Genomic DNA, 12,763 nt, shown 5'->3' on the forward strand with positions numbered 1-12,763 from the left:
CAATAGGTTAAAGCACTCTCGAATAAGGTCGACGATTTTTTCAACTTACGTTACCATTTCCAGTTCCAAAAACTGATAAAGCTCTAGAAAATACTAAAAAAGATAAAAATTTAAATATCGTCTCATACAGTATTATAGCATTAACAAATATACTCGTTTGTGTATTACAAGCGTTAAAGTTTTTCATAGGATAATTAAATTTGTCGGTAAACCAACACAATCATGTTACATGCTGTTGTTGGTACATCGAATATGTATTTTGTAAAGATATACATGTGCATAGAGATGTAATGGCTACATAAAATAAGGTCTGCTTTATTGTATTGTGTTGGCGAAATTCTCTGGGGGGTTTTATTCTTTGCGTGGGTTAGGTGAGGTTCACTAATTTTGCGGACAAAGCAACACAATGGTCTAAGTAATTGGGTTACACTACGAGTTCTTAGATTCAATGATAAATCGCACAAAAACTATACAATATGATACGAATTGTTGGTAAAACAACAATTTAGCCATTTTTTATCCGATAAAGTTGATATACTATGTAGAAACCCTAATACAATAACCGATACACGGTTTGTATTACAACTAAATTAATCCTTTTGTTTCGGTCGATTCAAGACCGTTGGCATAATTGAACACAAAAGTGAGTTTCTTAATCGCCAATGGAATATCTAGGAGAAACCATCTTTAAAAACCATTATGATTATAAATCCGTAGTTGCCGTCTGCTTGCTACAAAGAGTGCTTAGCATGCTTAAAGCTGACAATTGTGACGGACACGTATATACTATTTATGAAGCGCTTTTCTAAATCGAATTAGCAGCGTTAATTTAATTATAATTGTTTTCGAAAGTTTTAATAATCTTTTCCAATTTGAAGGTGGAAGGGAAACGTATTTCGGATATCTCTGAGGAAAAATTAATTTATCGCGTTCGACTTAGGACTGTACTCGGTTCGGCCATCGTTCTAGAGAGACACGCATATCGAATTATAAAGTTTATTGGATTCGTTCAAACCGCAACTCCACCTAAAGAGTTGGTATTTTGTTACATAACAAAATATGTTATTCCTTATTGGAAACACACACACACACGAGATTAATGTACGGAAAATATTTTACGGCAAACTCTTCCGTTCCAAACGTTTTCTTATTTATTTTGTGCCCACAAATCATATGCGGGTTGGTTTTTTGTCGATAGGTATAGGTATACCTATCAGCAGTATATACATACTGCTGCGACGGGTCCAAACCGTTTAGCCGTGTCATTCGTCGAAATAGAGTATTATAGCTGTGTGTTCATATTGTATTTTTTTTTTATAATATAATATAATAACATGATGAAGATATACCGGCGCATTGGAGACGAACAAAGCCGAAAGGGTAATGGCAACGACGAATCATGCGGACCAAATATATATGTATATTATTTTATTACTATAAACGTCTATATTCGTACACATAACGCGATTTATACATTATATAATATAATCCGAATGACTGGTCTGGCCTGATCCAGCACCACCACCGAACAGCCACCCCATCCCTCTCGAACCTAAGTTTTATTGTCATAATAGTAAAAACAATGGCTTGGGAGAAGAGTATTTTTTTTTTTGTCTACTGAGGGATGGTACGCGAAGAGCGACGCAATAAGAAAACCTTTCCGAAAAGATTACCGCCTCCATTCTTCCCAATCGAATTGCATTTTTCCTGCTCTATCACTTTTCCCGCCTATCTGTCTATCTCTCTCTCGGCCAAGACGTTTATGCGGCCTGGCAGCCACACTCCAGAAATGTTTAAACAAATTGCTGCAACTGCAAGAATACTTAGGCGGTGGACGATTTTTTTGCCACATGACAAATTGTATATTCTATATAAAAAAAATGACCGTCCTCATTGAACGTTTTTCATCTCATAAGTAGCGTTGAAAAAATGAATCCACGGATTTTCCATGTGAGACCGGTAATTTCAAAATGTTATTACGTTAAATTGTATCTTTAATTAGTTTATTTTCATTTGTTTAGTATGCCTGTAAATGAACGACATTTATTGTGTCATTTGATTGCTTAACATTATTTATAAAATGACCTGTCCAAGTTTTTTTAAATACTATTGTTTTATCGTTTTTCTTCTTTATCCGAATCTCTAAATGTGTCCGAAAAATAAAACAAAATACAATGACCAGTAAAATAAACTGCAATCAGTATTATGAATATTTTATTTATACCCACATGCAATTATCATACTTATCATACATCGCATTCAACTACTTTGGCGGTATGTATGCTATTGTATGTGTATGCATAAAACTGTCGTGACTTATGAACATAGCATTCATATATTTCTACTGATTCGGAATCAATGGCTTATATATGTAAATCAAAGCTTTGTTCGGTGTTTTATCTCGGAGTTCTTAAAAAAAAATCACTATACAGCTAAAAGTCGCATGGAGTAATCGTTGAACTGAATGTTGAAACGACAAAAACTTTTAAAAGTAATGAATACAGTAGTCTCTCAATAAATACCTTTGAAAATTATATTTTTTCTCTCTCCTGATGTGTTCAATGTCAACACGGTAATGTTTGCTTTGATCATTTATGCAGCATGTTTGGCGAAAAATGTTTCCTGTTCTTGATAGCTATAGAACCTATAGGACTAGTTGGCAAAGGTACCGTCAAATTATTTACTTACCCAAGCCACATAAAGTAAACAAATTTTAAGAACTATTTCTTTGAAAGCTATAGTGTGAAGTAATAATGATGAAAAATATGTATTTGTCAAAGGTGTTTTCCTCAAACTTCACCGATTGATTTAAATAACTAAGAGGGTTTAACTTGGCTGAACAGTAACATCAGTGATAATCTACTTTCAAAATATATCAATCCAACCACACTATGCTCTAGGTTCTATTAATTATTTTACTTGTTTTTCACTATAAAGTGATAATACATTTTTTATTACTATAATTTGTCAAATGAACATGTTTATTAATATAATTATGACTATGTATAAAAGAAACACATATTTAAATCAATTATCATATTTTTTAAGTATCCAAATTCAACAAATACGTATATATATTATGTATACAGTAAGTTGGAACCCTTGGAACAGTTCGAAATCAATAACTATTTAATTAAATATAATATACATTGGTACGCGTCAAATATTTTTGTAAATCTTGGAATGAAATTCCTCCAGTCGATCAAACTTCTACTTAACGTCTACCGAACCGTGACTGACGGCGAAAACTATTCGACAGCTCAATTGTTATCCATATAAACATTCTTTTAAAAAGTAGAAACAGTATGTCACACGGCTAACACGAAAATAATTTTGTATTGTAAGTTTGTGCGTAAATCGTCTTGAGAAAACTGCAATGTCTTTTGTTGATGTATTAATATTCTCTATAATATTATAATATGTATGTGCGAGGTGTCTCTAAACGGTAAGATATAATTTATGGCCGGTATGACGTTTTGAATTTATGGCCACGTGTATCGTTTTTCAATCGTTGACTTAACAACGTTAGAGTACCACATGTATACTTGTATTTTGTAGGCATAAGCTTGAAAATAAAACAAACACCTCTCTGGCGGCGCAACATGGCATGTCTTGTCAATATATACTTACTCTTAAATCCATGTTGCCGCCTTACTACCAAGTATAAATGTGTAATGTATTACTATACAATTATGTATACTAATATTCATCATTCGTGACGCCGGCTATGATTTATACGTTAATATTCCTCTCGACAACTAAATGCAAAAATTAAATCATAGTTAAGATTTTGGTACTATGTGATAAATTATTATTTTTATATGGAAATTTAAATAATTTTGGTGTTGTTTTGAAATAAATTATTTAATAAATATTCACATTATCATAAAATTCGTTGTAGTTATTTATATTTCATAGATAAATCATTATTATTCAATACATCTGTTGTTGTTAAAATACTGAAAAGTTCATTTCATTTAGTTTTATTGCTAAAATTTTTTAAAAATTAACAATGATATAAACAATAATAGTTAACGTGGTTACATCATTTTTTTTTTCATATTTCATGAAAATTATTGTAAAATTTTTAATGTATTTTTTTTATCAAAATAAAATTAATGAAATATAAAATCCTTTGTTTTGTTATTTTAAGGTTAATAAATATCAAAAAAATAATCACGAAATTCGCAGGCTGGCTTAATAGTTTACTGATCAAAATGTAAAAATCAAATTGTAGCTCGAATGTCACATATTATTATCACATTGTTCTTTTCCGTATTATATTAACGCTGGTATTTAATTTAATTAAATACATAAAAACGAGTTCGATTTTATCAACCCCCCCCCCTTTCCCTTCTCAGGTCTCTGACCTCTTCGCCGCGGTTTTAGGCGCTTTTATACGTCTATCTAATGGATATACGTGGACAAGGGGGATCGGAAAACGCTTTATCTATACACGTATCTATAATGTATATAAGTTATCTCTACATGGACTGATGTGCAACGTACCGTAAGCTGTCATCGGGTGTAGAAGTATTTTTTGACTTCCCTCTTTTCGATAAACAAACTATACGCGCACGGTCTCATATTATAACCCCTCGTTGTTTACATTGTATGTATATATATATATATAGTGTAATTCTTTTAAATTGTCTCCTCTGCGTAAGCCATAAAGCCGAATGACTGACGAATGGGATGTTGAGGGTGGACGATGACATTCGAGGCAAAGTAATATTTTTAATTTAGAAAAAAAAAAAGGAAAACGCCTAACAGGCGGAACTAAACAACACTGCGTAAAAATAATAAAGAAATCCCAACGACGTACAGATACATGCACATGTCCTAAAGCAAAGATAATTTAAGATTTCTAAAAAACATGTACATAGGATACACAGTTTTCTCAGAAGCATTTAAGCTACAGCTACGCTTATGCAAACACTTAATAATTCATAGTAATAAAACACCCGGTCATTCATACAGCAGCCTGCACTGTAAATAAAAACTCGGTGGTTTAATATATGGAAATGTTCAAGCTTTAATAACGTACCGCATACGATTTAAATAAATATCTACTTGACAATAAACAAACCAAAACGATATTAGAACGGGTAGCCAACGAAATAGTATCAAACATTTAGTATGTTTTTTTTAAAACTCAATATCGCCTATAAGACAATGGCGAATACTGGGCCCCAATACCACAGGGTGAAATGGTGTGGACACTGATAAAAATTAACAAGGCAAAGATACTCATCACAAGAAAATTCAGTGTAATGTTGTATTTTATTTATAAGAATTCTTGAGTGTATATAGATTAGTGTTGGGAATCCAAAATTCGGATTTTCACAAAAAACGCTATTTTAACTACTGGGAAATCTTATAATTAATAAATATTTTTACAATACAAAGCTGTGTATCTAAGTAAAATATTATTGATGAAAATGTAAAAATAAAACACAACACCAAAAAGATAAATTGTTTTTGGATTTCGAATTTGTTGGAATCCGGAAGCAATTTTTTAGTCAAAGTTTAGTGTTTTTTTTTCATCAAAATATTTTACATAGGTACACAACTTTAAATGCAGTTGGGTATTTAGAGATAGTAAGGCGAAGATAATGAAGAAGAAGACACAACTTTATATTGTAATAATATTTAAGAGTTTTAAGTGGCTTAAATAGATTTTTTTTTTTTGATAATCTGGATTTTTGGACCCATCACAATATTATAGATATAACATTAAAAGTGTTCCTTCTGATTTTATCTATTTTTCAAATATCCCTAAGTATATTTATGGGTTTTCTATATTATTAATTTAATTGTGACAGTTAACAGATTAAACTAGTGAAAATATAGCCAACATATGTGGTATAAGGCATTTTTTATTTTTCCATTTCAATTTAACTAATAGAGATACACATGGATAAGTGATTTTTCCAATAATACAATAGTTCTTCGTACTGTAATATTGTTTCTTTATAGAATTAATTTTTCAGTTGTAGTATTACAGGTTTATAATTATTATTGTTGTTAATAATAATTATATATTTAGTGTTAACTGTAAATACAAATTAATTTTCTATAAAATAAATAAAAAAAGGGAGTTGCTTCGTCGGCTTCAAGGTTGCGCCAATATTTTCAACTATTATACTAATAAAAATCAATTGTACAGAACCAATTCGACCTTTTCGATGGGTCTTTTTATTTACACCGTCTATACCTACTATGAAATGTATAGACATGTTGTATAAGAACGGGGCAAAGAAAAACAATCCAAGAAAAGTTTGTGTTATTCGAAAAACGATAGATTTTTTTAGAAGGCACATTATTTTGCTTCGGTATATTTACCGTTTGGTTTGTTAAACTGAAACGGTCCGGCCTTTGAGCTGGGACGTCGTCGTAAAATCTACTCGCGTTTTGACCGTTTTTCGATGGACCAATTCATTCCAAAGAGGGGAGTGAACATCTGATTGCAAGCAGGCGCCGCCAGGCTATAATTTACAAATTACTATTTTTTTGAGAACATGTACTTCGCCATCGTTGCGATTTAATCCGATCAAATACAATATACACGAGTATAGTACAAAAAACTGAATGGAAAACACGACTGAAACGCTTTAACTGAATTGGTTCAATTGATTGGGATACGCTCTGGCGTCGAGTCCAAAAAAAAAAGTTTCAACTATTATTATAATAAATAGGGAAAAATATAACAATGATCATAATACTTAAATAAAACTCGGTGTCGTTTCGAACAAGGCTGTTTTAGCGATTGTCGGACGGCGACGTCTCGGTGCTTTAAGTACAGCTATATGCGAACACACCACAAACGCCAATGGCGGAGTAGACTGTTAAATTTTATTCGCCGCACATAAATCCTAAGCGATTCCTCTAAACACAACCGAGTGTGCCGTCGACCGATTGCTGGTTATTACACATCGTTTTTAGGGGACAAACTAAATATTATAATTTTATCAACGGCACGTTGATCGACATGATAATATTAATAAAACTTGTTCACACCCATTAAGTTTTTTAACACGGATAACAGGTCGACTAGCGTATTTCCCTTATTAATAGATACAAATTATATTTGTCCTGGTTTCCAAGCACTAAACTCAATAAATGGAACTCGCTTAAAATTAGGTAGCACACCTACAGATACAACACTTTTTTTTAAACAAACAGCGTGTACGGCTACACTATTTCAAAACGAACAAACCTATTATCATCACTTAACCTAGCATTTTAATATTTATCATGAAAAACTAACTAAGCTTTTTTACTTCCCACGAAACGGTAAAAAACATGGCAGCGTCACAGGTCAAGACATATTTCAAGCTATACATATTGAGTTCAGTGTTTCCAAGCGTACAGTATCAATTATTCATTTATTTATAACATGCCACAACTCACATCATACAAACGGTATACATTTTACCCATTCCTGCGTATGAACGATAACTTATAAATCATTATTTTATGGTTTCACTCGTACACGAAACGTTCGCAATAGCCGTGACAAAGTGGGTAATTCATTAAGACGGTAATTAAGTTTAAAGACACGGCGAGGCGAACAAAAATACACTAATCCTCGCCATACAAACACGCGGTATATTTGGGGTGAGTTAAAATATCACGGCATTTACTTCAAAAACATTTAGCGGAATCCAATTAGGCCATCTGTCCCCACAATTCGTCTGAGCGGACTCCATTCCCGTCCAGATTCGATTTAACCGGGGCGGCGTTAAAATCAGAAATAATTCTCTAAAGCCAGAATCATATATAAATAGTTATATTATCATTACCGAGTGTAGATACAAATCGGTTTTTAAGTATCATTCGTACAGATCACGCGAGCTGAAAACAAACCCTTAACCTAAATAAACCCAGCAAATACTTGGCGTTTAACCAAAAACGTCAAGTTTTTGCCCGGCTTTAGTACAACAAATTACTCCTAAGAATTTTATAATTTAAATTAATTTGCGACATTTTCCTCAGATTGTTATACTGAATTGTGTGTGCGAAACAAATTTTAATTAATAATATGAAAAATTGTTCAACTAACACACTTGACATAGGGGTCCTAAGTAACAAATTAATTTCTATTTTTACATAGTTAAACTGTTTTAATACCCCGGTAGTAGATATTAAACATTTGTTTAAATTTAACAAATTTTTTTCTTAAGACATGAAAAAATAATAATGATCCTCCTCATTTAATTAAATACATTTTTGATAAATGAGTAAAAACCAAGAAAAATAAATACGTTTTATAGTTTATAGAAGTTATTTAGGAAAGAATAATGCTTTCCGGAAAAGGACAGTCATGCTCAAATCGAAAAATATCCGACAAATTAAAAGTTTATAACAACCGACAGAGTTGACGTGAAATGAAATGAAACAAAAAATACAAGTGGCTGCGAGTGTAGAAAAGCATATCCTGTTGTTTTTAGTCTAAAAGCCATAAGAGTCGTTATAGCTATTGTGTTGTTACTTATGATGTCTTAAAATACTACAATACTATATTGTGCAGTATATATAATATATAGAGTTTACAATATTTATAGTGATTCGAAAATGTCTGATTGACTATACTGTTCTATAATATTATACTATTGCTATGAAGTGTTTCTAACAAATTTTCAAAATTGTCCAATGTAAAATAAGAGAAATTATAAAAAATAATTTATAAGTAGTTGGTCCGTACTCGCACTAAATTACCTTAGCTGTTTTTTATTTAATATTTTGAGTATATTGTAAATTTTAGATACTAGGTATTTATTTGTGTTTGGTGTAGTGATTAATGTATTATGCTAGTAAATGCTACCTGAACGTTTTCTATATATTAAGCTAACAAATTTAACAGCCACTGGAAATTATTTTAGAACTATATCACGATAAATATACACGCACAAGTTCTGTTTATTTAAAGAAATTAAAACTCAATACAATATTATAAAACACTGCACACCACTATAAAAAAACCTCTAAATATGATGTGTTATAATTTTTAAATATTACTCTGTTTTCATTTATTTTCTTAGTACCGTTCCTCATTATATCACAAATGTCATGTAATGTATTTTTATATCGTCTTAAGACGATATCATCGACGTTAATTAGGCCATTTAATCATGGTTATTATTATCTATTGTCTTTTGATAGACTCGATAGGAAACCCGTACTTTGGGTCACTACTGAAGAAGAGGAGAGAGAAGACTCGGATTAATTATTACTAGGTGACCGAATGTATAATAATAACGTTTAATATATTATTGACTCCGAAGCGTCTTTGTGCACATAGGTATTGCCTTAAAGCAACCACCGACTGAGTTGGGAGTCGTTCGATTATTATATTCAATGAACCGCGTGCGAATAATAATTTCATTATATTAATATATTATTACACTAAGGCAAGGTTACCATGGTCGTAGAGCAAATTAAACTTTACCACATTGTGACAATATCTCATAATGTTATGTTGATCCCACGGGCAACAAAGTCTTTTGCTTGCGGCCAAATTTTAATTTTTTTCCTTTTTTGAATTCACCCAGGCAACAGATAATGGTAGCGTATAGTCGAAAAATAAAATAAGCACCACCACCCTCATCCGAGTCTTTGAGTTTTCTATATTATTATTATCAAGTTTTCTAGTGTTATTCAAATATGTCTCGAGGGAGACATCACATTGTATACCCTCGTTGGTAAATCACCGCCGTCGAACCATCGAATGAATAAGGATAAGTCCAATTTAAACTTTGCAAAGGGTAATAATGAACAAATAATAATGAACGCCCATGGAAATGCGTTTGACGTTGAGCGCGTTATTACATATATTTTTTTTAAGAAAACACCAAAACATCGACGTGCACAGGGGACGAACTAAGGAAGCTATTTGGTTATAAAGTTTTTTTATACAACATTAGCAACTACTGCTATTCGAGATATGATCGTCGTTTTTAGAGTCCTTCCATACTTGTATTATGATGAGCACAAATTATGTGATAAAGAATCGCGAATGGAAAGCACAGCTGTATTTCTTATAACATTACACGTTTAATCTCTGTATAGCTATTAAGTCATTGTTGGCGGACAAATACAACGACATTCTAGAGTTTATAATATCCCTCTCTTTGTTTGCTCTTTGATTGTGATTGTCTCGTTTAAATGACTAAAAAGTAAAATATGATTTCGATGGATTTAAAAATGGTACAACAAAACTATAACACATGTCATACGTGCTTAGTTTTTTTTATTTCAGGTTTTTCTGAAAGTGAAAACAAATTGTCGTGCGTGTATTACCATAATAATAATTAGTATGGGTACGCGTTCCACCACTTTTCGCGCACGCAAACAGTCAGACCTAAGCACATAAAATGTTGACGGCCTTTGCACAGTATCCTCCTCATTCGGGCCGCACGCGGGGTAACAAGATACTATATTGTTTGTATTTTAACGTTTTGATGGCGTGCGATAACATTATTAAATATTGCACTTCGCCTGATTAAAACAAAGTTTAAAGATAAAAAAAAACACTAACGATTCGGTAGTTGTCGACATAAACGTTCAAAAGGCGGTTCATAACAGCTACATTATTATCCTATTCAAGAGTGCTGTGTGCGGAAACAAAGCGCGAAAACACCATTCAAATTTACATATTATTATTATATTCAAATTATTGTTATTAGCTATTTAACGAAGAAAAATTACAAGTACTATAACGTTGGGCTCGTCTAGAAGTGTTAATAAATTAAACGTCTAGACGTCACGATAACAACGCGTATTGTGTCTTAATTGAATATTATTGTTTAATTTCATTTTCGTGATCATTGCACAGAATAACTGCAATTATTGTCAAACTCGAGTACCTATTCTAGCTAAAGAAAAGAACTACAGACTACAATGTCTTAATTTTTAGTTTTTAGAAAACACTACACGGAAAAATAATTAACGATACAATTCCGATGATAGACTATCATCTTGTTCTTAAATGTCCTTTTATTATTTTCTCATTGAGACTTCCGTTTGTATAAAAATCCACGTTGTAAGTATACGTGTGCCAAACTTCAACAGGTTATGATAGTTTAATCCTACAAGTAGGTAACCGCAAAGGCGCTTTGCGAGAGCTCTTTTTTAAAACATTTACATTAAATATATTACAGATAGTATACAAAAGTTTATTTCTGTATAATTATTTACAAATGGAATGTGAACGAAAAATCCTGATATCAAATACAATAGTCTAGTGTTAAAATACGAGGCGCATAGTTTAATACACACAAAATACAACTTCGTATTATTACATTAAACATTTTACAATAATATAACACTTCAAAACCAAACTGACCCAAACCTAAAAAAAAATTACCCACTAAATGGTAAAACGTATTTTTTTTTAGAATTGACTTTTAAACCCAACAATATTAAACAAATTACAATTGGTTTTCTAAAATCTTAACTATTCAGAGAACCAATAGATTATTTGATTGGTCCTTACTGCTTAGTGTAATAAAATTTATAGATTACAAACGATTCCGGTTGGTTTTCAAAAATCTACCAAAAGAATCACCGAATTAGCGTGACTGGCGTTGACATTATTATTAGCGTTCATCCCTCGCCGAGACACGCGACCCTTAATTTCGACACGGCCATTACAGGGTTTATCGGGGTAGTGGCTATTTCGGGGTGGAAATCATTCTTTTATCTTCCAAACGTCCAACCGTGTTTCTTCTCGCTACGGTCGCACGAAAACGGACGAATATCGACGAATATTTTTTGCCCAGTGATTCATCCACAGCTAGTGGTACAAGAATATAACATTTATATAAATGTATACACTACCATACACAGTAAGGGTATGTGTGTAGGCAGCGAAGAGGGTAAAGTAAGACGAGCGGTGAGGGGTAGTCGCCGTCATCTCGTCGTTTTTAATGTCCGTCTTGGCGTCTGTCTGCGTAGTTTTCCACCCTATCTAACTTTATACGACCCCTCCTATCATCCCCGAATGCAGCGACGACCAGATCCGCACACTATCGGTGCGTCGCCCTTCGAAACAAAAATATTATTTGCCAAAAACCGCCCGACAAACAGACGACGGGGTTACCGAAATATATTATATTATTATTATATACACTAACGAGATGGTGGAAACGGTTTTTCGAAACGGTGAATTTTCAAGTGGAAAAAAACACCAACGCCGAAGACCGGCGCGAGTCGATTAAAAGTAACTCGACCGTGAAAACGAACCCGACGCTAAGTGTAGAAGTAAATAAAAAAAATCTCTTTTATCTTAAATTGTATTTAAATAAAATTCGTCAGAGGGACCTCTCGTGGTGTTTGTAAACGAATAGAACCGTCATTGGGAATATTATCAGATGCGCTTCGAGGCCTTACTGGCCTATAGATGGCAAATGACCGTAGGCGCAATTTGGATTTACTTTACTCGACGGGGCTACAACGGGACTGAAAACGGACCCGTGACCTATTAAATACAATATAAAAATTAAACTATATTGGAAAAATAAATAACCGCGTACCTGTGGTCAATTTGTTTAAATCCTAAACCTGATATTTCTCACTACAGATTAACAAATTTAAAATTATTGATTATCAATTATAAAATTATTATAAAATTTAATTATTATTATAGTTTTAAATTTGATTAAAAAAAAAAGTATACGTTTTTAAAGTTAAACTATACAGCTGCATATTCGACTTGATACCAAAATATTCAAGTTTTTACTGTGTCATACAAGTAAGCTGT

The 12,763-nt window shown here is 32.4% G+C and overlaps 1 protein-coding gene across 2 annotated transcripts in view; it reads right to left on the reverse strand.

The window, feature by feature from the left end:
• Positions 1–12,763, reverse strand: part of LOC126838529 (lachesin-like) — a 64,175-nt gene that overhangs the window by 37,717 nt on the left and 13,695 nt on the right. The window lies entirely within an intron of this gene.

The sequence above is a fragment of the Adelges cooleyi genome, unplaced genomic scaffold, assembly GCF_023614345.1.
Source record: "Adelges cooleyi isolate 19-005CV unplaced genomic scaffold, UGA_ACOO_1.1 ACOO_flye_CR_arks_rails_tigmint_CR_PRNA_30, whole genome shotgun sequence".
Taxonomy (NCBI): Eukaryota; Metazoa; Arthropoda; class Insecta; order Hemiptera; family Adelgidae; genus Adelges; species Adelges cooleyi.